The sequence below is a fragment of the Canis lupus genome, chromosome 2 (genome assembly GCF_003254725.2).
Source record: "Canis lupus dingo isolate Sandy chromosome 2, ASM325472v2, whole genome shotgun sequence".
NCBI lineage: Eukaryota > Metazoa > Chordata > Mammalia > Carnivora > Canidae > Canis > Canis lupus.
The window spans coordinates 76,956,486-76,981,626 of NC_064244.1; the positions used below are offsets into that span (position 1 = coordinate 76,956,486).

Sequence of the window (25,141 nt, forward strand, 5' to 3'; positions counted from 1 at the left end):
CTTTGGTTCCGGGGACTTGCTTTTTGTCTGCTAGCTGCAGACAGGAAGGAGGGAACGGTAGCTTTGGTCTGTGAGGCAGCAAGACAGTGTGGAGGGCCCTGTGGATTGGGGCTCAGATGGCAGGAAGGACAGTGGACTGGCCCAAGGGAGAGTGAATTCCCTTTGGATTTTCCTTGGGCTCTCCCTGCTTGCCTGTCGTCTCTGCCATCCCTCGCGGGCTGTGGAGAGAAGGAGGTCGCCTGTGTTGGGAGGCAGGTGGCTTGTTAAGAGCAATGTTTAGAGGCTGGGAGACTTGGATTAAAAATCCCAGCTCCTTCACTTCCCAGCTGTATGGACTTGAGCAAGTGTTCCCGCCTGCCCCCTGAAGCCTCAGTTGCCAAATCGGGAAGGTGGGGATCGAATTGTGGGAGAATTAACGCAACACTCAGCGGGTGATCGCACTCGGTATCAGGCCACTATATGCCCATAGAATGCTTCACCCGGGGCCAGCTACCCCCACCGTTGCCTTCTAGAGTTCACAGGTCACTGTATGAGGGATGAGCCCCGTCTTCGGGGGGCCCCCAGCCTGGTAGGTCTCTGGCTTCCCCCAATCACCCCTTGAAAAGGCTCGTGATGAAAAAAAAAAAATCTCAGTCTTTTGTTGGGTTCCGGGGTAGTTAATGGTGGTGGAGCTGGTCCTGTGGGAGGATGGATGGGGAGGATTTTGGCTGAAGAAAGGCCTGGAGAGGTTTCTGTTGGGGGCTGTTCTCCAGCCAGGAGCCTCAGTGCTGGGAGCTTTTAATGTGTTTGTTGTAAAACTGTCAGCTGGGGAGTCACAACACAGCTCACGGTGACAGGATCCTGATTGTGACTCAGACATCAAGGTAAGACAGGCCCCAGGGTGGTGGCGGCTGGGGGAGAGAGGGGCTCCAGAGGGCCTGTGGGGGAGGGGGTGATGTCTCATTTCCCCTTCCCAGTCAATGGGGTGTTGAGTCTCAGCAGGGCCTAGCAGAAGGCTGGACATCCTATCAGCCATTAGTAGGAATGGTTGGCAAGCGGGATCTGCTGGTGCCAGCAGGATGACAGGGGACGCCAGCGTGATTTTCCCCAGGTGTGCGATTCTGTTCCTGAACCTGGCTCTCCGACCCCAGAGAATCCCAGTGTTTTGGAGCCTCTGGGCCTTTAGGCACCATGGAGCCTGACTCTCTTCTCCCCTGTGCTTGTCCTGCACACTGGGAGTTAGGGGCAGGCCCCACCTTCTGCTCGGCCTCAATCTGCAGGGAAGGTTAGGAGCCATATGAAAAGATTCTTTCCGAGGACGCATCTCTGCCCCTACCAGGGGTAATTACTGCTTAACTGCTCAAAGCAGAGCTGCCCTTCTATTCTCTCGCATAATCGACCCGGCAACCCTGGAAACCCACAACGATTAACTCTCTGGTAGGTGAAGAAATGGATGCCCCCCAGGGGCTAGAAGGTACCACAAAACAACCCCATTAATTGAGCTTTTACTGTATGCCAGGCTCACGATAGCCCTAGGAAGTAGGCATTATTCTTATCCCGATGGTACCAGGGCTCAGAGATATTAAGTAACTTGCATAATAAGGTCTCTCTGCTAATAAGTCAGCTGGGCGGGAGTAGAACCCAGAGCCCTTGCTCCAGGACAGGGCTGCAGAATCATCTGACCCCAGACCCCGGCTCAGTCCCAGCTGTAGCCAGTGTCCTTCAGCCTCAGGATCCTGCTGTTGGTTCATTGTTTGGAGGTTATGGTCTCTGCCATTCTGCATAATGGACAACGGAATAAGGGGTCAGGGGGGAGGCAGGGCTCTGACGTGTCAGGGAAGGCCTGGAGCTGCCCTCTGCTGGGAAGGGGGGAGCACGGGAGCCCTCTGCCAAGGCTCTGGGTCCATTTTAATAAGTGATGTATTAAAATGTTCTTGCTGGAGGCCACCTCAGTCAGCCAAGGCAGGATCCTCTGGCTGGGAAGACAGAGTCTGCTTTTCCCGAGGACTCCATTCAGCAAAATGGAATATAAATCTTTTAAACATACTCCAGCATCGGGGCAAACGTTTGTTGAGAAGGCACTGCGGGGACTGGGCAGATACCAAATCACACCAAGCGCAGAATATGTTTGAAGTATCCGGTTGGGTGGTAATAAATATGGAAAAGGCCAGTTACAAGTCCAAGGCAGGGGAAGGGGGGTCTCTGAGCCCCCGTGCATCGATCCAGCAGCCAGGGCTGCATTGTTCAAACTTCACTAATTGAATGCTTGTAATAAGCATCCATCTCCCTGGATTCTGCTTCCGTGGCCTGTCCAGGTTGACAGCCCGGAGGAGTATCTAAAAGCACCTCTAAGGGGAAAATTGGCAAATTGAGTTTTAAAGGAAAGAGACTTGAAGATCAGGGCTGTCTGGACGCTGCAGAGGAAGGAGTGAGCGCAGGGGGCCTCCGTGGACAGCAGGGAGCAGATGCCCAGGCCCTCAGCCCACTGGAAGGGGAAGGCAGTATTAGGGTGGCTGGTTGGAGAATAAGAGGCATGGGTGTAGGTCTTGGATGACTCGGATTTGAAACCTTTACCCTATACTTTCTAGTCGTGCTTTGAGGCCTGTTTCTCAAGTTCTTTGGACCTTTGTTTCATCTGTAAATGGGGGGTGATGATAATGCCTACGCCACAAAAGAGGAAATAGGAACTCCTACCTCCTCCCCGCTCCCCCACTTAGAACCTGGGGCATAATAAGTGGTAGCCATCGATATGAACACATATGAAGTGCCTGCTGGGTGCCAGGCAATGGACTTTCAGAACCCAGCAAACAGATCCTGTTGCACGAAGCGTTGTCTTAGTAGAAGTACCCACTGGGGCTACTGAGAGGCAATGCAGGGACCACAGGGCTGGGGAGTGGGGGCTGGGGAGCAGTTTGGAGGAGTCCCTTGACTATTATCTTCATCAGCTCCTCAAAACTCCGATGAGTGCAATCCTAAGTAAATCTGAATGCTTGTTCCCCAAAGGCTGTGTTAAGAGAAATCTCCCACCCACTTCTAACCAGATTGCTGGAAGCTGTCCTTCTCTGAATGGGGACTTGCAGGTACTGACTTCTTGCCCCAGAAAGGGCAGAGCACGGCTCTCTGCTTGGATCTTCTCCTTCAAGAAGTCCTCCAGTTTCATTCTTTTGACAAATACCCACTAAGCACCCGTGGTGGGCCAGAGACTGACTAGACAGCAGTGAGGAAGTGGGATTTTTCCTGGGGCTTGAAAAGGATGGCAGTTCCATGGCAATGGGGTTGGGACGGGGTTACCACTAAAGTCAGCAGCTCAGACCCTGGTTCGGGCAAAAAGAGGGAACCAAAGAGACCTGGGCCTTGGGTGTTGCCTGAAACCTATCTTTTTTTTTTTTTTTTTTTAGTTTTTATTTATTTATGATAGTCACAGAGAGAGAGAGAGAGAGAGAGAGAGAGGCAGAGACACAGGCAGAGGGAGAAGCAGGGTCCAGGCACCGGGAGCCCAACGTGGGATTCGATCCCGGGTCTCCAGGATCGCGCCCTGGGCCAAAGGCAGGCGCTAAACCTCTGTGCCACCCAGGGATCCCTGAAACCTACTTTTAACAAAATAAACTTTTACTTAGAACAGTTTTAGATTCACAGAAAATTTATACAGATAGCATGGGTTTGTCAAGATCCCTGACTCAGTTTCTCCTATTGTTAAGCATCCGACATTACTATGGTACATTTTTCTTTTTTGGATTATATTTATTTAATTGAGAGAGAGAGAGAGAGAGAGGGAGAACCCACAAGAGCAGGGGAGGGGCAGACGGGGATGGAGAGGAAGAGAGATTCGCTGAGCGCAGAGCCTGACTCTGGGCTCCATCCCAGTACCCTGAGATCATGACCTGAGTGGAAACCGAGAGCCAGACACTTTACCGAAGGAGCCACCCAGGCTATGGTACATTTTTTCGCAATGGAGGAACCCACAGTGGTACACCGCTATTAATGAAACTCCACGACTCATTTGGATCTCACTCACTGTTTACCCAATGTCCCTTTTCTGTCGCAGGATCCCATCCAGGACACCACATCCCAGTTAGTCATCGTGTTTCCTGAAGCTCCTCTTGGCCGTGATAATTTCTCAGACTTCTCTGGTTTTTGATGGGGTACTGGTCAGGTATTTCGTAGTAGACTGTCCCTCAAGTGGGGCTTGATGTTTTTCTCATGGTTCAACTGGGGTTATGGGTTGTGGGAGGAAGACGGGGGAGGTGAATTGCCCTTCTCATTGCATCATATCAAGAGTACATGCTATCAACCTGACTTAGCACTGTTGATACTGACCTTGATCACGTGACTGAGGTGGCATTTGTCAGGGGTCTCCACTGCGAAGTTACTCTCCCACCTCCTTTCCACACTGTCCTCTTTGGAAGGAAATCACTTGGGGTGTATGGAGTTAATTTGATGAGCAGAGTATCTCCGTACATCACCTGGGATTCTTCTGTTCAGTTCCTGTGAATGACCCACTTTTTAGCCGTTCAACTTTGCCCTGTGTTGGGCAAGCCCACTGTGGTTTAGATGTAATCATTAATTCCAGGCAAAAGGGGGGGGGACAAAAATGCCCACAAGGCCCAAGGTGCTGCCTGGTGACCGGTAGATGGAGCCTTACAAAAAAAATCAGATTAAAAAAAAAAAAAAAAGAAACATAAAAACCCAACAACCTTAATAAAAGCAACTTCCTGTGGAGGGGAACTGTCACCCTGGTTAGAAACTGTGCAGAATTTTCTCTTGGAAACCTCAGGCAGCTGCTCTGGTTTATAAAATCTGCCTATTGGAGGGAAGCAGAAGCGAAAAAAAAAAAGGTTGTCGTTATTCCAGCAACAGAGATTCTCCCAAGCCATATGCAAAAATAAATCCGAGGACCGGGCTGTATCCGGGGAAACCTGGCAGCTGGGCTGGAGCTGGTGGTGTGGCCCCTAGGGACAGAGAGCCTGTGCCCAGGGGCCCCAGCGCCTTCTCCAGCATGACCCAAAGTCCCAAAAGGGAGCCCGCCTCGGGGCCCCACCACCCCACTTGTTCTGGGAGGAAGATTTGGTTTATTTTGTTACCTTTCCCATCAGAGGGTCTGTCCTTAACCCGGGGCCGTGCACACCCACAGGCCTGGAGGAAGGTCCTTGACCCAGAAACAGCTGTATGAGGACAAAGGGTCACCAGAGGGAAAGGGACCTCAGGGAGGACAGGCTAAAGGGGGAGAAGGATCTGGGAAACATGCCATGGGAAATCCTAACAGGATGGCAGTGGGGGCTGGGCAGATGGGGGGCAGGCAGGGATGGCTGGAAGCTGTCCGGGAGAGGGGAGTCCTGGGAGGCAGAGAGCTGCTGGCCAAGGCCTTAAGTGGCTGGGTCTGGGAGGGTGTTGGGGCTGAGGAAATGAACTAATTAATGAACTAAATCATGTTCCTTTAAGGACTCATCTGCCAAGGATGGGGGTGGGGTGGGATAGTGCTTGGCTGGCACTGGGGAGGGCCTTCAGGGACCTTACTGGCTGGTCAATGACCCTTTGAGGACAGTGCAGCTTCAAGAAGTTGGGAAGGGGTGGTGGTGTCACAGGAACCTTAGGAAACCCTTGGGGGACCCCAAAAGCCAGGGGCCAGCACAGGTGGTGGCCATTGCATTCCAACCCCTATTGGGCCCAGTGTGACCATCACCGTGGGCAGGTATTTGCCCCCCTGGGGCTCCTTTTCCCCTTGTGAGGAGCTCACTGGACACCAGGAACCCTTCTACATCCCTCACGTCTAATTTGTTTAATTTTCACAATCACCCAAGGAGGTAGTGACGATGATTATTATCCCCATTTTACAGATAAGGGAAACCGAGGCACAGAGCCGTGGGATCTCCTGCAGGCGGCGGGGGCGGCACAGCCAGAGAGTCGTGGAGCTGGGCCTGACCCCTTGGGGCGCTGACCCCCAGAGTCCCCGGTTTCAACTGCTCCAGGATAAGGGGGGGTTGGGCTCGGCCTGCGCCCAGAGCCTGGAGCCTCAAACGCCCTTCCTCCGGGGCGGGCGGGGGAGGCCGAGGGAGCCAGGAGCCCGCTGGCCGTGAACCCTGGACCCAGCCAGCGGTTGCCATGGGGACGGCGGGTGCAGGCGGGCGGGGCCCGGGCGCCCCGCGGGGCAGTTCCGGGGAGCCCCCCCCCCGCGGGGAGCCGCACCTGGGGCCGCGGTAGCGCTGGTCCTCCGGGGCTGGGGAGACCACAGGCCCCCCGCCGCGCGCCTCCCGGCCTGAACCCGATCCCCCGCGAAGCCGCACTTATCTCCAGTTCATCTGTGTGAATTATTTACTGCGCCTGGCGGCCTCCCCGGCGGCGGCGCCCCCCCCCATCTCGTGCAAGAAGTGCAAATGTCAGACCTCCCGGGCAAGCCCGTCCCCTCCTCGTGCAAGAAATGCAAATGTCAGACCTCCCGGGCGCGGGCAGGAGCGCCCCGCCTTCTCCCACCTTCACCCGGGAACCCGCGTCCGTCCGTCTGTCCGTCTGTCCGTGTCGGGGACCCAGAGAGAGCACTGCGCACGGAGTGCTCCCAGCAATCCTCCCGAGCTGGCTCGCGGGCAGTCATCCCCGTGTCACCTGTGAAGCCACCGGAGGCTGGAGGGTTTGCAGAACCTGCCCTGTCAGTCCTCAGAAGGAGCCAGAAGGACGGACAGTCCGAGTCCGGCTCGCACTCCTTAACCGCCCCAGAGCGGGCTGCGGAGCTGCCTCCCGGACCCAGGGCCTCTCCCCAGCATGGCCAGTAGCTCGGATGGGCCAGGTGCACGGAGCAGGGAGCAGGGAGCAGGGAGCAGGGAGCCAGCCCCCGTGCCTGGCCCCGCCCAGGGTGCGGGGACCCAGGGATGAGTCAGGCACAGCCCCTGCCCTCAGGTGGCTCCTGTCTGGAGTTGAGGGTGGGGCCCCGGGACCGGGAGCCGGCAAGGCCAGACACGCTGGTGACTAGGTAGGATACCAGGTGCAGAGCTGGGCAGGAAACAGTGAGTCCTGGGCTGGGGCCCATTCAGGGAGCAGGTGGGCTTGGGCGGGGCCTTGGAGATGGGGGTGAGAAGGGCAGTCTGGGTGCAGGGAAGAGGGAGCCAAAGACCAGAGGCTGGCAGGCGGGGGAGGGGGGGGTGGGAGTGGGTGGGGGTGGGGTGCTTGACAAAGGGACCGACCTGCTGGCCATGGTTGGGCAGGGCGTTTCTGGTGGTGCCAGCAAGGTTGGAGGAGGGGGCCTCCGGTCAGGGCCTGAAAGTCCTGGCCTCTGAGCTCAAGGGTTGGTTTAGGGTAGCTTCCCGACAGGGGCCACCTTTGCCGTCCAGGTGACATTGGCTATGCCTGCAGACATTTCTGGTTGTCGAAAGGTGGGGAGGAGGGTAGAGCCACTGGCATCTAGTGGTAGAGACCAGGGAGGCAGGGAGGCTGGCGAGCACCCTGCGAGCGCCCAGGTCAGGGCCCGCAACACAGAAATTATCCAGCCCCAAATGCACTGGGGTCGGGGAATCCTGAATTGGGGTGTGTTTAAGAGCCTTTTCCACTAACCAGAATGAGACTATGGGCAAGTCACTTGACTTCTCATGCTTCAGTTCCCTTCTCCCTAAAATGGGCTGATGGTATCGCCTCACATTTGAGGAAGTGGCTGTTTTTATTTTCATGCTTGCTGCAGTGCCCGTCTCACCGTAAGCGCTGACTTAATGGTATCTCATCCAGTCCTTAAGCCCAGGGACAGACACCGCTGCTACTAATAACAGTGTTTGTGGGGCACTTCTTCCCCCCCCCAAAGATTTTATTTATTTATTCGAGAGAGTGAGCAAGAGCCTAAGCGGGGTGGGGATGGAGGCAGAGGAGAAGCAGGCTCCCCGCAGAGCAGGGAGCCCTACCCGGGATCCCAGGACCCCAGGATCATGACCTGAGCCCAAGGCAGACACTTAACCCACCTGAGCCACCCCAGGCACCCCTTGTGGAACACTTCTTAAGCTCCAGGCCCTGTTCTAAGCTCTTTATGTATATTAATGTATTTAATCCTCACAACTCCATGAGGTGGGCACTATTATCATCTCTATTAAACAGGGAAGCAGGATGGGAGAGAAGATGGAAGTTTGGGGATCCCTGGGTGGTGCAGAGGTTTAGCTCCTGCCTTTGGCCCAGGGCGGGATCCTGGAGACCCTGGATCGAGTCCCACGTCGGGCTCCCGGTGCATGGAGCCTGCTTCTCCCTCTGCCTGTGTCTCTCCCTCTCTCTCTCTCTCTCTCTCTCTCTGACTATCTTAAAAAAAAAAAAAAAGAAGAGAAAAAAGAAGATGGAAGTTTCCCGAGGGCTGTATCTTGTTTTCAGCTGTCTCCCCAGCATCTAGAATAGTGTTAAAATAAATGTTTGTGGAGAAGGAAATACATAAACTCTCCGTGGACTTTGGTGGGCTCCCAAGCCTCCTGCAGCTGGGAAGACACTGGGGCACAGAAAGGTTGAGCATCTTGTCTGTAGACACACAGCAGGACCTTCACCCCCTTGTTTTCTGGCTGAGGCCTCAGGAAAGCCCCTGAGTGGTTTCTCTGGGCCACTGGGACCTCACTAGGTTCCTGTTACTGGCAGAAAGGGACCCCGGGGCTTTTCTGAGATGCTCCGAGGGCCACGGGTCTTCCTGGAGTGCCATCGGAGCTGGAAAGGACTGGCATCTTGGATTCTGACCAAACCTGCAAGTCTATCAGGTCACCAGTGTGTCCAGTGCCTGGGATCGGATTTATCTACTCCTCTGATGAATGCGGAGAGATTTCAAGTTCAACCCGGCCCTAAGTCCTGACCTCAGGGAGATGGGTGCCTGCAGGACATGTGGGGGCGTCAGACGTGGTATCAGGGAACCACTGCAGCTGCTGTGCCGTCTACACACCACAGGCTTTCGGAACACGTCTCAGCAAGGCCTCATGGCAGCCCGTACAGCTAGTGGCACCGTCCTTACTATACAGACAGGTGTGAAATTAGGATTTAAAGAAGTGGTAATCGGCCCCAGGGAACCAATGGGGAGGCTGCAGACCAGTTATTCCAACCTAGCATCTCCGATGCCTACATTGACCTGAACCCCAAGCACAGGTTTCACAAGTGGCTTGGGCCTATTGCTTCCCTTCCCTGACCCTCATCTGTGAAGTGGGACCAAGAATCCAGGCTTCAGAGGATCGCTGGAAAGATTTTTTTATAAAGATTTTATTTATTTATCCATGAGAGATACAGAGGGAGAGAGGCAGAGACATAGGCAGAGGGAGAAGCAGGTCCTCGAGGAGAACCTGATGTGGGACTCGATTCCAGGACCCCAGGTTCACGCCCTGAGCCAAAGGCAGATGCTCAACCACTGAGCCAAATCGCTGGAAAGATTTAAAGGCAATAACAAAGTTGGAATATCGAGAACCTCATAGATTCTTTCCCAGAGCTTCTTGGGGATCCATGGAGTCTGAGCTTTAGGGTAGCCCCAGTGGGGTGCAGTGGAACCCGTATTGGAGGAAGTGAGGCCAAGGCCGGGCAGAGGTGTGGGGGGAAGCCTTTAAAGACTGCCCTGTGGGCAGCCCCCATGGCACAGAGGTTTAGCACCGCCTTCAGCCCAGGGCGTGATCCTGGGGTCCTGGGATTGAGTCCCACGTCGGGCTCCCTGCATGGAGCCTGCTTCTCCCTCTGCCTGTCTCTCTGCCTCTCTCTGTGTCTGTCATGAATAAATAAATAAAAAATCTTAAAAAAAATTAAAGATTGCCCTATGGGTCTATGAAGCACAGCCCCACCCAGCGACTCCATGGGTCCCTTCCCTTAATGCTGTGATGCTGCTCAGTCAACCACGAGTGTGCCTGGTGAGCTTGCCTTCCTGGGGAGCGGCTCGTTGCACCCTCCTCATTCCCTAAACAGTTATAGGATCACTGGTGGTAAAAGAGCAGATGGGGGTGTGTCTACACTGTAAGTCTCTCCTCTTTCCACTTTTTTTTTTTTTTTTAAAGATTCTATTTATTCATGAGAGACACGGAGGGAGAAGCAGAGACATAGGCAGATGGAGAAGCAGGCTCCCTGCGGGGAGTCTGATCCAGGGACCCCGGGATTATGCCCAGAGCAGAAGGCAGATGCTCACCCACTGAGCCACCCAGGCGTCCCTCCACTGCTCTATAAACCTGCTATGCCCTGGTCATACTTTCCTTCTAGAATGTCGTGCTTTTTATGCCTCCGCAGTTTTGCATCTGCTGTTCTCTCTGTCTGCCACCCCTTTCTGCCTAGCCAAACACTGCTCATCCTCTAGGTTTCAGCTGAGATGTCACCTCCTCCGGGAAGCCTCCCCTGAGACCCCCCCACCCCCGAATGAGCTCCCTCACTTAGGCTCCTGCAGTGCCCATGCTTCCCTCTGTTCAATCTCTTGTCCAGCTGTGTGTTATTGCTGGTCTGTCCTCCTCCATCAGACTGTGTTTCCCTCTTGGGCGGCACTGGGGCTCTCTTGGGGGGCCTATTTCCCCAGGGCATCACACAAATGCCTGGCATACAGCAGCTCCTCAGAGAATGTTTTTGAATTAATGTTATAATAATAACAATCCCTTGCATATGTAAAACTCTTTTCCAGTTTCAAAAGCTTTTTTTCTGGCAGTTATGTCATCTGATCCTTGCAGAGAACTTGTGGTTCGAGGTAGGCAGGGTTGGCATCGGTGGTTCTGTGTTATAAGGCAGAAAACAGGCTGGAAGAGGTGGAGGTGTGCTTCCCAGGTGGCCGGCGGGCCAGGTGCACTGCCCACACTGTCTGGCAGGCGGGGATATATTTGTGATATATTTGGTGGGAGCCTTTTCAGAGTTCCCATTCCAGGCTTTCCATCTAGGGAGTGGGGCGGGGAGTTGGGGGCTAGGAGTTGCTGCCCTCAGGTCCTCGGGTGCGGAGTCGAGGCCAGCTTTGCGTGGCTTTCTTCTGTCACTGTGCTGCTGCTGCTGCTGTGGGACACCCAACGTTCAGTAAAGAGAGATCCGAAACAGGAGAATGCCCACATAAACTGTAGTCCATCTACTTGGAATATTTAGCAACCATTAAAAAGGATGTTTCTGCCATTTGTGTGCTGACGTGGGAAAGTGTGGATGTCACAATGCTCAAGGCAAAAAGGAGACTATAAATTGGACCCACGATAGAACAGTGTTGTGGGACTGATTGAACCCATCTCTGCCCCCGAGTGGCTGTGAACTCAGGCAAGCTAGCCTGTGGGTGACTTAGGTTCCCCACCTGTAAAGCAGGTATACTCACGGTCCTACCTTGGAGGGCCGCTGGGAGGATTAGAGGAGTTAATACACATAAAGCACTTAGAACAATGCCTGCCATATATTAAGATATAGTTATTATGTTAATTTTTATGATCATCTCAGCTATTGCAAATACGTAGAAGAGAAAAAATGGAAGAAAGGATCAATGGTGTTTTCTTTGGGATGAGGCTTAATGGATGATTTTTACTTCCTTTTTTTCCACTTCCCTGAATCCTCTAAATATTTTTACAGTGAGGTGCATTACTTTTATTATCACTAGAGGATAAGCTATTTCCCCCAAGTCCACCATAGTGGGAAGGCAGACTCAGGAACACTTTCCTGTTGGATTCAAGAGGAGTGGCCACAGGGAGTCGCCTCCATAATTAACACCTGGGATGCCCTGAGAACTCACTCGTGTCAATATTTTTCCTCTGCCCGGGTCAGCAGCTCCCAGGTAAGCCTTCCCCAAACAGATCACAGCTGTCCCTTTTGCTCTCATCTGCTTGGTTAATAATTTTTTATGATGCCTATTGAAACAAGTAGCTGAGCTGTTCAAATACCCGCAACCATAAACTGTCACCACCTGATGACAATGAGAATTCCCCAGGCAGGGTGCATCAGAGCTGAAACTAAATCATTCTGACCACCCCTGTCATCATCACACTCTCCCTCCATCTAGGGAGACAAGGGCATTTACAGCGAAGGAAACACCAACTGCTGTGTAAGCTGATATGGGCTTTGTGAGTCGGCTGGCCAAGCCCAGGCCGCCAGCCAGCCAGAGGGAGGAAGCCAACCAGCCGGCCAGCTGGTCAGCAGAAGACTGTGTCGAGCACACAGTAGGTGTTCAAATATTACTCCTTGTCAAATTCAGTTGGAGTTTTGTGAGGACTGGCCAATGCGCCCGGCTCTATCCTGGGCACTGTCCTGTGTCCTGGCATAGGCAGGGGTGCTAAAGGACGGTCTTCACTGTTAGGGAGCAAAGGCCCGTAGATCCTTTCAGGCCCTTCTACTGAGGATGGCATGAGTTCTGGGCTTTTGGGATGGTGGCCCCTGATTCAGGGGTCTATGCTAGACCTTGATTCAATTTTTTCCTAATCCGTCTTGGAGTATGACTCTAAATGACCATGACTGCCACTATTGCAACATCTTACCACCTCTCATCTCCCATCCTCCTATTTTTTAAATTCATCCATCCATCATCCATTCATCCATCCATCCCTCCATCTCTCTATCCATCCACGATCTATCCCTCCATCCCCCATCCAACCATCTATATCCATCCATGATCTATCCATCCGTCCATCCCTTTATCCACCTATCCATCCATGGTCTGTCCATTTATCTAACCATTCACCCAGCCATCCACTGTGAAGCAGTATGATGGATAAGTGATTAGACCTTTAGGGTCAGACTGCCTGATTTTAGATCACTTTGTGCTCTAGGAGGCAGACGGGTAACCAAACACTGAGGTGGCAGGTGAGTTCAGGGCTCTGAAGCTACAGAGAGGAGGGGTCTGACACCCAACTGGAGCCTCAGTGGGGGAGCAGAGAGGCTGCAAACTGGGTACCACTATTGCCATCATCATCATCACTGGGATTCCTTTGACCAGTCGAAGGGCCGCAGTCAAATGGGTCACACGGGAATCACTGGCCGGGACCTTGGCTGGTCCTTGGCATGCCTCCTCCCCACCAACACACTGGCCATTCCCCCTCCCCAGCCCCTATTTCTACTCTGCTGCCTTTCCTGGCTCTGTTCCCCACTCTCCCCTGAGTCCTCCAGCCCGGCTCCCTACCTGTCAAATCCATCTGTTTCCAGAGCCCTGATTCTTGCTGGCTGACAACTAATTGGGTTGATAATCCAGCTTGTGTAAATGGGCCAATGGGTGTTGATGCGTTCCTGTGATACCCCCACCACCCTGGTAACGTTTGTCAACACCATCATGCATCTGATAATCGCATTCACTGTGCCGTATTGACTGCATTATTCAACACCGACTGCGTGCAAATGTCACGATGCAGAGCACCAGATGTGTGCGCCGACTGCATTATCCAGCATCTCATGTGCACTTCTGGTGTGCACTTCAATGGGGGTCCAGACTTCAGCTTTCTTCAAAAGACAGCATGCTGGAGTGGGAAGGGTGAGGTTCCAGTCAGACAGGCCTGGGTTCATATTGTTAGCTCTTGGGCAAGTCATTTGACCTCTCTGAGCCTCAGTTTCCTTATCTGAAACAGAGATAGGAGTACCTACATGCATGATGTACCCTGGGTTGTTGCAAACCGTCAGACACCATGTGAGTGTGAGAGTCACGCCAGAAGGTCTAAAGCTCTAGCGATCTCCCCCAACCCCCAACCCCACAGAGGCAGAGGCACCAGTGGCTGGAGATCCAGGGAGCCTTCCGAGTGGCTGGCTGTAGCCTGAGACTGGTTGGTCTCTGAGGGTCTTGCAGGGACTCTTACAAGCTGAGGGTGAAGATTGTGTCTCCCAGAGTTTCAGCCGCCATAGCTGGGTGCCCTCCCTCGCAGATTCGTGTCATCCACCCCTGCATCTCCGTGTTCCTTGCCTGAAGCGGTGCTTTGGCCTCCCCCCAAGCACTGCGACCTCCTTCCTTGGGTTTTTAAATCCGCGCTTAACCCTGTACACCCATTGTTTCAGGTGCTAATTCATTATGTATTTATTAAGTCCTACCACTGAGGCCTGCGAGTGAAGCAGGGTGCCGTGGGTGACTGGTGCAGAGCAGGGACATATCTGGTGAGTGGTTATAGGCACTTGTCTCCCTTCCCCAAGGTCTGTTCTCATGGCTCAGTGTCAGCGGGGTGGGCTGGACTGGCACTTGATAATAAAAAGCATATGCTTACAATTGGCCACACCTACTACGGTGTGAGTCCACATACTGTGTCAGTATGTCACAACTCTCACAGGCCATGGGGCAGGGGGGGCGTCAGGACACTGGGTTTGAAGTTATGACTTTGGTGGCCGTGATGGTTCCGATGATGGGGGGAATGTTCTTGCCTGGGCAGAGGCTAGGGGCTGAGGCCACAGAGAGACATGTGAGGAGAAGGAGAGAAGGGAGAGGAGGCTGAGGACAGAATTCGGGCAACAGCTGTTGGGAAGACCAGACATGCTCTGCGAGGTGGGAGCAGAACCGGCAGGGACCAGACCAGGAAAGGAGGGCGGTCAGTAGCATCAGAGGAGAGCCAAGGCTTGGTGGTTCCCCTGGCACTGGTGACCTCGGGTATGGCTACTTCTGGGAGCACAGGGCAGGAACCAAAATGTAGGGAGTTGGGAGTCAAGAGGTAGGGAGCCTTGGCCATTCTATGGAGGAGGTGGGCAGTGAGGGGGAGGGGGGCTGTTGGGGTGGGAGACAGCTTTGGGTGGGATGCAGTTTGAGACAGAAGGGAAGGGTCTCCTCATGCTGGCATACACTAGGTGTGCAACCAGTGTTTGTTGGCCTGTTGGCCTTTTTTTTTTTTTTTTAAGATTTTATTTATTCATGAGACACACACACACACACACACACACACACAGAGGCAGAGACACAGGCAGAGGGAGAAGCAGGCTCTGTGCAGGGAGCCTGATGCAGGACTCGATCCCAGGACCACAGGATCAGGCCCTGAGCCAAAGACAGACGCTCAACCGCTGAGCCCCCCAGGCGTCCCAGGCCTGTCGTCCTTTTATGTCTACAGCACCTTCTTTTTCCTCGAGTCCTGCCAGCTAATGGTAGCTGGTCCACCCCTCAGGAACCGCTGAGCACCTGCTATGTGCCAGATTCTGTGGCGGGCACTGCGGATGCAGCCGTGGAAAGATGAGCAGGATCCTCCCGAGGTCTTCCCAGGTAGCGTGGTGAGAAAGAAAGGAGCATGTTGTACCCAAACTAACGTTCAGCGCCGACAAGGGCTAAACCGGAGAGGGTATCCTTCGGATTTTCATCAGAGAAGCGGCGTGGTTACCACCGGCGGGCGGGCCAGAGGCTTTGCTGCTGGGGTTAGTGCGGGAACTCGTGTGCGGGAGCAGCCCCTGCATCTGGGCTCAGGCCTGAGTCCCTACAGGCCGGGAAGGAAAGCTGCATGCAGGCAGGGGGAAGGGGAGACTGGACCCCGCGTTGTACTCCCCCTGCCTCCAACCCGTGCAGGGTGACCTCCTAGACAAGCTGGCACCCTTCGCCACGGAGCTGCACACATACCTGGCCTGGGACTCGGAGAGATCTAAGGGGGATCTGGAGGGGCTGCAGGCCTGGGTGCTACCCCTTGACCACAAGGTGGGCAGGAGGTGGGTGACCAGGGTGCACCCTGCCCCCCACCTTCAGAGCACATGGCTGCTACTGCTCACTCCTGGCCTCCAGATCTCACAGGAGACAGATGTCTCTTGCTCCCCAGCGCCTGTCGGAGGAGGGGACTCGGGGGACAAGTCATTTTGGCTTAGTTGCACCATGTTAGCTCCATGACACAGTGGCCGGTCCAGAGACAAAGGGGGGTAATGTGGCAGGAGCGATGGGGTGGAGGGATGAAGGGGAAAGGGGGGATGGAGGGGAAAGCCCCACTGAGGAAACCGTGTTTGTGCCAAGACCTGGGGCAGAGAGCTGCTGTGTCCCAGGGCCAGGGAGAAGGGGGTGTGGCCGGGCCTGAAGACGAGGGCAGAGGCCAAGAGGGGTCTGATAGTGTGCAGGAGCCCCCAGGGGGCCGTGGCTGGGGTTCGACCCTGGTCTCAGTGGGAAGAAGGGCAAGTGACGGTGGCACCACTCATGCTGGATGGAGGGGACACTGTGGGTGGTGGGGTGGGAAAGACTGGGAGCAGGGGGGCAGCTGGGTTGGGGGGCTACATGGTGGTCTAAAGAGGAGATGACGTCAGTGAGAAGAGAGAGGGCTGGTTGGATAGTGGGTCCATCTGGGGACAGAGAGAGGACGGAGGAGGTGGCCCTGCGATGAAGGATGGGCAGGAATGAAGGTCCTCAAGAATAACACTGATTCTGAGCTTTTCTGGTCCTTGCTTGTGGGAAGGGCTCTCCTTTCTCTGGTGCCTTCCTTGCCAGTGGCCCCTGCCCTCAGTGGCTGGTGGAGTCCATCCCCCGTGTCCCCTCCTGCCTCCTCCCCGTCCCCAACACACAGGGCCACCACCTCCTGCCCCCCTTGGCAGTTCCCTGCCTCTGGCCTCCACCCAGCCCTCAGCACCCCGGGGTCCTGCGCCTTTAAGACCAGCAAAGGGGGGCCCAGTGAAATCTGTCTCCTCAAAGTCCTGCCCGTAATGAGAGGCAGAGAGAGAAGATAATAAAAGCAAGAACCAGCCTGGGGGGAAGAAAAGAAAAGATTTTTATCCTCCCAACCCTGCAAGTTCCCCTCTGGCTCTGAGAAACCTCAGAAGATTTCTCTCCGAACATATGAGTAATACCCAGCAAAAAACGCTGTCCTCGGAGCAGAGGGAGAAGACGGAATGATTCTGTCTTTGATTAGAATTTATTTCCAACCTGCAGCCTCCCTGGTGCCAGCCTCCCACATTCCGCCCCAGCAGAGCTCGGGCCAGGGAGGCAGGGGGCAGGGGGGACGGGGAGGGAGGGACCTGCTGGCTCCCGAGACCTCCTGAGTGTCCTGCTGGTGGCAGGGGCTGGGAGAAGAGATGTGTCCTCCCCTGCTGCCCCCAGAGAGAGGGGCCAGCGGGGCTGGGGGTTTAGCCCAACTTTGAGGAAGAGCAGATGGGATTTACCGAGGCCGAGGGACGGCTGGGGGACCCAAGTGGCCGGGCAGGCTCTGCCACCAGCCAGCTGTGTGTGGAATTTATGTCGCCTCTCTGGGTCTCAGTTTCCTCTTCCGGCTTTGACAAATTTTCAAGGACCTTCGTGGCTCTGATTTTAGGACAAATGCAACATGCGTGTCCGGGAGCCAGCTTGGTGGTCACTTGGGTTGGGTGGAGTTGGGGAGGGTTCCCTAGATGGATGTCAGATTTCGGAGTAATGTGGGGCAGAGGGGCAGGATAAGACTTCTGGGTCATCTCTAGGGGACTGGGTTAAATCATACCATCAACTCATTCATTTGTTCATTCATTCACTATTTAGTCATCACAGGCTACAAGCCCAGGGCAGTGCTGGGCGCAGTGAACAAGACACGGTCCCTGACCTTGGCAAGGTTCCCAATGTGATGGGGGAGGGGCAAGCGCAGGGTGCTGGGGGCGCTGAGGAATGGCCCCTAACCTGGGCTTTGGAGGTCAGATGTGTCCTGAGGAAGCTGACATCTAAGCTGGGACCCAAACAGTAAATAGGGAAGGCCCGGGAGGAGGTGGGGAAGGGGAGCACCAGGAGGAGGAAGGGTCTATGCAGAGGTGCGGGTGGGCACAAGCAGGGTTTGTGGAGGGACCGGGACAGGCCAGCATCATGGAAAGGAGGCCCAGTGGGAGGGGGTGAGTCAGAGGTGGGTTCAGGTTTCATCGTGGGGCCATGGGGGCCATGGAGGGCTCTGAGCAGCATCTCTCCGGGAAGGCACCTGGCCAAGAGCACTTCAGCGCCGTGGGTGTCTTTCTGAGACCCAGGTCTCGTAAGGCCCCACGTCTGGAAGTCCTGGAAGTGCACAGTTACGGCTGAAACATGTGTGATGCGGAGCTAGACTATTTTAGGATCTAGTGCTGAAATGGATAAAAGCTTTGGAGAGACGAGACAGACTTTGGCCCCATCCCAGAGTCTCGGTGCTGGATCTGGGCGCCCTGGTGGGAGTCATCTCCAATCCATGGACTCGCTGGATGGCCATCTGTCCAGCTCTGGAAGGAAGGGCGATTGGGACGGGCAGACCTTCATCTTGGAGTGAAGAGGCAGGAGCGCGCATCACAGACAGATCTGGTTTTCCGGTATTGGCTCCATCATGCATGAGCTGTGCATCTTTGGGTAAGTGAATTAACGTCCCTGAGCCCTAGTTTCCTTAGGTGTAAAATGGTATTAATATATCCACTTCCCAGGGTGGTTTTGAGGGTTAAACAAGGTGATGATGATGGTGATGATGATGAGGAGGATGATATTAAGAGCTAATATTTATTGAGTCCTAAACCCTTTTAAGTGGATAATGCAGTGCATTGTCCAGGTCCCCCCGCAGGGTAGAGGCACTCATACCCGGTTCCCAGGAGCGTTGCCAGCTAAAGGCTCCCTGCTGGGTGCCTCCTTAGAGTTGTCCTCAGCCCGAACCCCCTCCCCTGGGTGCAGCCTGTGGCCTCAGTGTGGGAGAACTCGGTGGGGGCGGGGGTGACCCAATCTCTGCCTGGAGCTGCAGAGTGGGCCACACTCTCCCTCTGTGGCACCCTGCCTCCCGCAGCCCTCCCCGGGCTCTCCCCACAGCCCTCCCTGATGCAGCTCCTGTGTCCAGTCTTCATCTCGGGTCTGACGTAGGACAGCCCTTGGTCCCCTGTCTCAGGTGATCCGCCCCACAGCCCTTGGTACGATTAAAGCCTTTGGACAGACAAGGGAATTGTGGCGTTACGGGATTAAATCTCCGCAGCCACGCAGGTGGGAAGGAAGTGCCAGAACTTGGTTTGTGCACTGGGCACCTGGCTTCGAAACCCAGTCTATAGGGACTCTCTGGAGCCTGGCTCTGCACCCCGAGAGTGTGGCTGAGGGTGACTCTGGACCACCGCCATGGGCTCAAGACCCCACACCCACTCCTTGCGAGCCTCCCCGCGTGCCAGCACCACACAGGGGCAAGCAACACCTCCCCGGGCCACCCACTCCCCAGCTGCTGGTGGAGCACCGTTTTGTTAGCACTGCGAGGTGGGTCCTCACCTGTGCAAACCTCACACCTCATGCCCTGTGGTGGGTGCTGCTGGGGATGCTGCTGGAAGAGATTTGGAATCTGTTACCCTGGAGGACCAAGGTGCTCTGGCCAGGCCTGCACCTGTGACGAACGGTGTCCTGGCCATGAGGGAGACCTGGCTCTAGTCCCAGAGGGGTCCTCTGCTTTTCTGGGTGCCAGTTCCCCAGCCAAAGGTGGTCAATAGACATCTAAGGCCTTCAGAGTTAGTGTGATGGGGTTCACCTCCATACAGAGGCCCCGTGTGACTTTTTTGCGTCTTCCCAGCTCACATCTCTGAATGTCCAGAGAGAAGGGATCTTCCCATTCATCGATATAGAGCTTTACAGTTTGTCAACACTTGCATGGACACGGGCACATTTACACCCCTGCGGCCCTGCTGCGAGGCTGTACCACTTGCTTCCTGTGTCGGATGCTAAGTAGAGGGAGAGCAACTTGCCCCTTTTGAAGACTCTTGGAACCCTCTCGTTTTTAACCTACAAATAAAAAAATATATGTTGCTGAAAAGCAGAACTGGGAGCTCAGAAATCATTCTGTTGGATCCTTTTGTTTGATAGATGGAGATCAGAGACCCCCCCTCCCCCCCTCCAGTGACAGAGCTGGAACCAGGGCTGGGGCTGGGGCTCATTCAATTACTCTTGGTGTTCAGGTATTTTTCAAATTTCATGCCATGAACTCGTTCCCATTTAAAACCAAAACAAGCTTGTGGTCCTTCGATCCGTTTCCGATGGCCTGGTCGGGGGAGGGGTGCAGAGTTCTCAGGGCCCAGGATTGGATCTGTTTCCCCTTGCAACATGCTGCAGCAGGCGGGCTGGGTGGCGAGGGCTTTGGGTATTTATTTTCCTATCACAGTTGCGCAGGCGGACCAGCGAGGAGGTGAGGCTGAGCAGCAGGGACAAAGAAATGTGTGTGTTCTGGCAAATTTGGGGAATTAACTCTGAGGTTGTTCCAAGGAGAAAATGATGTTTTGAATCAGGATTTATTATACATCTGAGCTCACTGCCTTTTGAAGAACACCTTGTTTACTTAACTGTTCTGTTTACTGACTTATTTATACCTGGCTCAGTTTCAAAAAGAATCTGAAGTGGCTAATTATTAAATTAGACTGTGAGTTCCTTGAGGGCAGGAGCTGCCGTCATTATTTCTCCTCTTCTTCTGACAGGCTAACTCCTGGTGGCCCCTGCCTTCTGCATTCCCCTGGCTGAATTTTCTGCCTCTCTCTGTTGTGGTAATCGGTTTCTGTCTTTTTGTTTTCCACGGAAATGTGAGCTTCGTGATGACAAGGACTATTTATTACACATTTCAGTATCTCATGCAACCACTTATCCATCTAACAAAGTAAACATCCATCTAATCCACCAACCATCCTTCTATCTACCCATCATCTGCCTATGCATCCAACACTTATCCATCCATCCCACCACCATGATTTCATCTGTCCATCCAACCATCTATCCATTCAACCATCCATCCATCCATCCAGCCAGCCAGCCATCAATCTAGCCATCCATCCATTCATCCTTTCATCTACCTATCATCTACCTATACATTCAACATCTATCCATTCATGCAGCCAACCATTCATCCATCTCTATAATCATTCATATTGTGATTGTCCATCTATCCATCTATCCATCCATCTATCCAACCACCCTCCATCCATCCACTCATCCATCTCTATAATCATCCATTTGTGTAGCCATCCATCCATGCAACCATCTATCCATTCTTTTAAAACCAAGAAAGTTGCACAAATGAAGCCAAACAGAATGAACTACAAGTAGTTTTCCTTTCCCCAGTGCTCATTTTTTCTCAAGGACTGTGCTAAGTCGTAGCACATACATTAACTAATTGAGTAAATGAAGCTAAAATCTCCCAAGACTCCATGAGATAGGAGTACTCTGACCACATTTCGGATGAAGAAAGTAAGATGGACAGTTTTAGTGACTTTTCCAAGGTCACAAGGTTGGTAAATGTCAGTGAGATTTAAGGCTAGGTATCTGACTCCAGAGCCTGTGTCTTTTGTTTCACTGTGATAGGAAACATCTCGGAGGAAGATTTAAGCTGACCTGTACACCTATCCCCCAACAATCTAAACTTTCTCCCCTGCAATCCCCTTCTCCCTACTCTGTCCTCCCATTGTCACTCGTGGGGAGGGAGAGAGAGTGAGGAGACGCCTGAGTGGGCATTCCATCTGGGCCAGGTCTGAGGTGAAGAAGAAGACAACACTGCACAGGAAGCTCAAAGCCTTCTTTGTACATGCCCTCCCCTGGGGAGGATCGGAGCAGCATGAGGTGTGCAGCTCTGTTGTGAGTGGGTGGTGATGAGTCAGTGTGTCCAGGAGGGCCAGGAGGGCCAATCGGTGCTGAAAGCATTAGGCCTCAGAAGCCCTTGGGGCTTTGGGGAAAGGAAGTTTGGCTGTTCCAAGTTCACAGGAAGCCAAATGGGATTCCCAGAGAGGATTCCTCTTGAGCCTGATGCCCTCCTGGCAGGTTACAAGGCTTTAAAGATACAAGTCCTGAGTTCTCTGCAGTTGGTTAGAGAAAGATACCAAGATACCAGGAGGAAGACTATGTCCTGAAGTTGCCTCAGGCCAGGTTCCAATTGTTCCTGAAGTCAGCTCCACCTCTGGCTTCCCTTCAGTTTGTTCTCAGAGCAGGGGTGGGTGAGTGGGTGGCTAATACATTTGCCCTTTTCTTTTACTGTGTTTCTGTCACTTGCAATCAACGAATCCTGGTGGTCACATTGTATAAACCAGCAACTCAAGTGTCTTCCTTGGTTCAGCACTCTTCTTACCTTCTCATCCAATCAAAACCAATTTTTAAATTTTTTAAAAAGATTTTATTTATTTATTCATGAGAGACACACACAGAGAGAGAGAGGCAGAGATGGAGGCAGAGGGAGAAGCAGGCTCCATGCAGGGAGCCCAATGTGGGACTTGATCCCTGGTCTCCAGGATCACAACCTGAGCCAAAGGCAGATGCTTTAATCGCTGAGCCACCCAGGCATCCCAAAACCATTTTTTTTTTAAACTCCACATTCTGATGAACTCTCGGCTCTGCTCACTCGTCTCTAATGTCACAGCCTCCTGGATTATGGGTTAGTCTCTCTCTGGGTTCAGGCTTTCCCCCTTCAACCTCTTGCTTTAACCCTTCAGTGTTATAAACGGCTATAAACCCTTCAGTGGTTTCCCATTATTCCCAAAATAAAGTCCTAGCCTTCCCCCCTAAAAAAACCCCAAAAAACAAAAAAAGGTTTTTAAAATTTTGAAGTGATTTTTGATTTACAGAAGAGTTAAAAAGATATTGCAGAGAACTCTCATATATTCTATACTCAGCTTCCCCTAATGTTTGTATGTTTGTTAAGACCAAGGAATTAGCTTGTGTAATACCATTAGCTAAGTTACAAACTTCAGTCTAACTTCACCAGTTCTTCTAGTATTGTTCTGTTTTAGCTCTAGGCTCTGGTCCAGGGTACCAGGTTGCACTGAGAAGTCCTAGCTTTTTTTTTTTTTTTAAGATTATTTATTTATTTATTCATTAGAGACATAGTGGGAGGGTCAGAGCCACAGGCAGAGGGAGAAGCAGCCTCCCTGCGGGCAGCCTGATGCAGGACTTGATCCCAGGACTCAAGTATCATGATCTGAGCCAAAGGTAGATGCTCAACCACTGAGCCACACAGATGCCCGAAGTTCTAGCTTTTAAACAGGGCATTAAAAGGTCTTCTGTTTACCTTCAAGCATGCCACTAGCCCTCACCCTACTCCTTTTGCTCATGCCACCCTGAATCACCTGCAATTCCTTAAAGGACCAGGCCTTTCTTCCTCCAGGGCCTTTGCACATGCTGTCTCCTCCTCTGTCTGAGGAGTCCCTCAGGTAGACCCCTTTTCTTGACCCAATATTTATTTACGTTTCAAGACTGTGCTCAGTTAGCTCTTTTCCTAGGAAGCCTTCTTGACCAAACCCAGCTGACCCCTGGGCTTCTCCAGCCCTCCCCACCCCTGTCCTTCACCCTCTCTATCCCTGAATTTGGGATTTGATGACCTGTTTCCTCCTCCCCCTAGGGTTGGAGAGCCTTGGGGCCAGTGCCCTGCTTTGCTGGTCTCTGGGAACTCAGTGCAGGCTTGTAAAAGCGATGAAGCTAGGAAAAAGTCAATACCCACACAAATGTTGGCAATAGCTCAGAGGGAGAAATCGGCTGGCCAGGGCCAGCTTCGTGACTTGAGTCGTGTATGATGGAGTAATAAACTAACATTTACTGAGTATAGACTATGTGCTAGGCACTATTCTAAGCAAACCACACATTCTAATTGAATCCTCGCAGAAACGCTATGAAGTAGGCACTATTATTCTCCCCATGTTGCAGATGAAGGAATAGCAGTGAAGCAACTTACCAAGATGCACAGTTATTAGAGGTGGAGCTGGGGTACACCCTGAGCTACTTCTGCTTTGCTAGACTTTGGGGTGTATGTTTACAGCATATGGAGGGGGTAGGAGGTAATATTCCAGGCTGGGCAACTGGTAAACCAAAAAAGGTTTTTGGAGGTAAGCGTGGGTGACCCAGATTCTGAAGAGTTTCTGTTGAGGGGGACGTGTTGTTACCCCTGAGGGTGACAGGTGGGGGGACAGCTGCTTGGAGATGCAGGCCTGGAGAAGGGGAGTGGCTGCTGCATCCTGGTGGCAAAGGCCACTGAGCTTCCTGGAGTGTAAGTTGGCCAGAGGCTAAGAATCAGAAAGCTCTGAGAAGTGAGAACAACCCAAGGGGAGAAGGTCTCAAGGAGTGAGGAACATAGAGGCCCAGAGAAAGGGGAGCCATCTGGGTTAAGGGATGCCCAGAGTCAGGAAGAGCCTGCTACCTGGAGAGCCTCGTACCAAATTCCTGCAAGCTGGATGATGTGGTTCCTCTGGGCGCCTGTGAACTACCACCGGGTTTATCACTTATGGCCTGAGCTTTCCTCTGGCTGCACGTGTAAAGCTTTGTACCTTAAATGGCAATGCAGCTGCTTACATTAGCAACAACTAGTATTTGCGCAGTGTTTATGGAAAAGGCCTACTGTTTTTAGTTCATCTTTCCAATGCCCAAACAAGGTAAGCGGGCAGGCATTATTTCCATGCCCTGTTTACTGGTTAAGAAATGGAGACTTAGTGAGGAAAATGACTTGCCTGAGGTCACACAGCTAGAAAGGGACCCAGGAAACACTGAATGAAAGAATGAATAAGAACTTAAACCAGGATGGAGGGTCTGGCTGGCTCAGTCAGTGGAGCATGTGACTCGATCTCGGGGTTGTAGGTTTGAGCCCCACATTGGGCGTAGAGGGTACTTAGAGATAAAATCTTAAAAAACAATAATAAAATGTCAAAAAACAACAACACCCCCCAAAAAAAGGAAACAAACCTAAAAACCTTAAACCAGGATGATTTGAGCCTGGTTTCTGTTCTTCCTCTATAACCTCAGAGAGGGTACTTAGTGCCTAAAACCAGAGCACCTGGCACATGATGGGGGTGGAACAAATGAAGGAAAGTGGTATCAGAAAGAATGAGGTAGTAGGAGAGAAGGGCCCAACAGGGTAAACATCTACCATCTCGAACACTCATTTAAAAAAAAATTTTAATTTATTCATGAGAGACACAGAGAGAGGGGCAGAGACACAGGCAGAGGGAGAAGCAGGCTCCTTGCAGGGAGCCCGACGCAGGACTCCATCTGGGGTCTCCAGGATCATCACCCCCTGAGCCAAAGGCAGACGCTTAACTGCTGAGCCACCCAGGTGTCCCATGAACACTCAGTTTGTATCTGGAACGATGCACCTAGTACGTCACTCAATTACTCTTCCTGGCAACTTAGCTGACAAGAGTAGCATTCTCCCCATTTCACGGGAGAAGGAGCGAGACCCAAGGGATTTGGCAACTCAGCGAGGGGTCCCAGAGCCAGTCGCTCTGGGGCTGAGCAGACTGACACGGAGCCTTTGTACTTCCATCAGATGCTCACCTACCCACCCGGACACGCAGATGCACACATGGACACGTACAAACACATAGTCACACACAGACACGCACAGGTAACACAGACAGACGCAGGTGCATGCAGAGACACGCAGACACATACCAATAACACAGGTACATGCACACACAGCTACACACACACACACCCGGATGC

The 25,141-nt window shown here is 53.0% G+C and overlaps 2 long non-coding RNA genes across 3 annotated transcripts in view; one reads left to right on the forward strand and one right to left on the reverse strand.

Annotated features, from left to right (window-relative positions):
• The first annotated feature begins 904 nt into the window (after window positions 1-904).
• The window catches only part of LOC112659925 (uncharacterized), a 122,652-nt gene continuing 98,415 nt past the window's right edge, over window positions 905-25,141 (forward strand). The window contains exons 1-4 of the long non-coding RNA XR_007408689.1: window positions 905-1,416; window positions 4,025-4,132; window positions 5,814-6,940; window positions 17,874-18,076. This is a non-coding gene — a long non-coding RNA (uncharacterized LOC112659925). The remainder of the gene's footprint in view (window positions 1,417-4,024; window positions 4,133-5,813; window positions 6,941-17,873; window positions 18,077-25,141) is intronic.
• LOC112660475 (uncharacterized) lies at window positions 3,698-6,943 on the reverse strand. 2 transcript variants are annotated; one of them, XR_003136966.3, is made up of 5 exons: window positions 6,577-6,943; window positions 5,061-5,141; window positions 4,674-4,780; window positions 4,297-4,464; window positions 3,698-4,188 (listed from the first exon to the last, which is right to left on the reverse strand). It is a non-coding gene; the product is annotated as an uncharacterized LOC112660475 (long non-coding RNA). The 2 variants fall into 2 exon arrangements; XR_007408691.1 differs by lacking the exon at window positions 5,061-5,141 and having other exon boundaries at window positions 6,448-6,580.